Source organism: Astatotilapia calliptera, chromosome 22 (assembly GCF_964374335.1).
Source record: "Astatotilapia calliptera chromosome 22, fAstCal68.1, whole genome shotgun sequence".
Taxonomy (NCBI): Eukaryota; Metazoa; Chordata; class Actinopteri; order Cichliformes; family Cichlidae; genus Astatotilapia; species Astatotilapia calliptera.
In genome coordinates, this window is record NC_137442.1 from 3541923 (window position 1) to 3543831 (window position 1909).

A 1909-nucleotide genomic window follows, 5' to 3' on the forward strand; every position below is an offset into this window, starting at 1 on the left:
AGTCGGAGACCTGTATGTCAAGGACCCTTGACAGGTATTCATATACCTAAATGCCAAGAGAAAGAAAATATGTGTGTCGTCATTAGGATAGGGATTTATGTTGGTGTGAGAGACTGTAGCCTACAAGTTCATATTGTTCAATGACAGTTATGACATGTTGTGTTTCAGGTGATTTTACAGAAAAAAAAACACCAAAATAACGTACTGAATACTTTTAACAAAAAAACTCTGTATATTAAATGACTTCTTAAAATACCTACCCCAACACTGATCACGAGAATAGACTCATTCTTATACAGCGCTTTTCTGCTCCACCTGTGCAGTCAGTGTTTCATACAACAAACTGCAACATGCTGAAACATTTCATTACTTTGCTTTACTTCATGTATTGAAAGTGACTTAATTCTACCGACTCATATTGACTACAGATAGCACACTGGCTTCCAATTAGAACCCTGGAAATCATTATTTAGAGTTTAATATTGACATCACCACAGAAGTAAGACAAACACTCGATTCTTATTTAATATAGATATTTTTTTATTCTTTAAAACTTTAAACAAACTTTAAACTTTAAACAAAGCAATGAAAAATGAGAGAAGAAATTCGATTTTTTTTTTTTAAAGCTACAGAGTGCAGACTGAAAGTAAGACCAGCATGAAAGTCACAGTTAGTCAGGTCAGGACTGGGAACACTGGTCTCTCATCAGTGGCTCTGAGACCAGAGTGTGGGAGCCCCTCGTGGCCTCACAGGTCACAGAGCCCACCTTCATCCAGTGGTCTGCAGGGAGCCTCAGGGTGCTGCTCCAGCTGTAGAGGCCGTCGTTCTCCTGCACCACGGGGCTCCTGCTCTCCTCCCAGCTGATGCTGCCACTGCCATCCACCTTCCAGGACAGACTCCAGTCTGAGGGGAAGCCCTTGTTGGCCACACACATGAGCGTGGCCTTCCCCTGTTTCAGCTCCTCACTGGAGGGACCCAGCACCTTCAGGGCGGGGCGGGCATCACCTAGGAAACACCAATCAGCTTAGAGGACAGGAACCACAATTTGATTTTCTCCGTTAAGAAGTTTCTGTCAGGTGTTTTTTCTGCTCCACCAGTCATTCACTCACACATTGTTTCACTTCCCTTTCAGAAACCTCTCATGCATATCAGCACAGAGAGAATCATCACACAGTTTGAGCTGAAATATGTTCAAACTACACTGGAAATAAAAACAAAACAAAACAAAGATGTGTCAACAATTTTAAAAGATGTTAAGCTTCCACATCATCAGTTCTTCATAATAAACAGCTTGTTCTGGATAAGAAACTCAATACCACTACTTACCTAATGTGGTTTTTTTATTGCTTACATTGTTGTAAATGATATGATACAATAAGAACACCAGAGATCTTTATCTTCACTCTGTGCAGTTTAACTTTTTTCAGTGGAAATTGTCCTGAGTGTCTGAATATTCATTTCCAAAGCTGACTTTGTTTCTTAGGACAAAATTTATGAATAAAATAATTAATCAGTTACACAAAAAGTTTCCTAACCTTTCATATTAAATGAAATTAAAGAAAAGAGAAGAAAATTACATTAAAAAAAAAAAGCTCTAAGTCTGACTTACTTCCAAATTCCAGTCTGGTTCCTCCACCAAAAGTCCACCACAGTGATACAAACTCATTGAGGCGCCGTACAAAAACCTCTGACTGTAGAGAGACACGGCTCTCTGACTCTGTCAGACTGGATTAAAAGTAAAAGCTCTCTAGACTTAACCAGATGTATGTATATGTAATATATCTTCAAGTCCACTCTGATGTTTCATATTGTGTTTAATATTCATTTTAACATTTATTCTGAAGCTAACTTTGTTTCTTCATGAAAATTTATCTAAAAACTATTTTCCTGAGGTTTCTTCTGGCACACT

General features: G+C 38.5%; 1 pseudogene; it reads right to left on the bottom strand.

The window, feature by feature from the left end:
- Nucleotides 1-679: 679 nt before the first annotated feature.
- Nucleotides 680-1113, bottom strand: LOC113015148 (Ig kappa-b4 chain C region pseudogene; annotated as a pseudogene).
- Nucleotides 1114-1909: the final 796 nt, after the last annotated feature.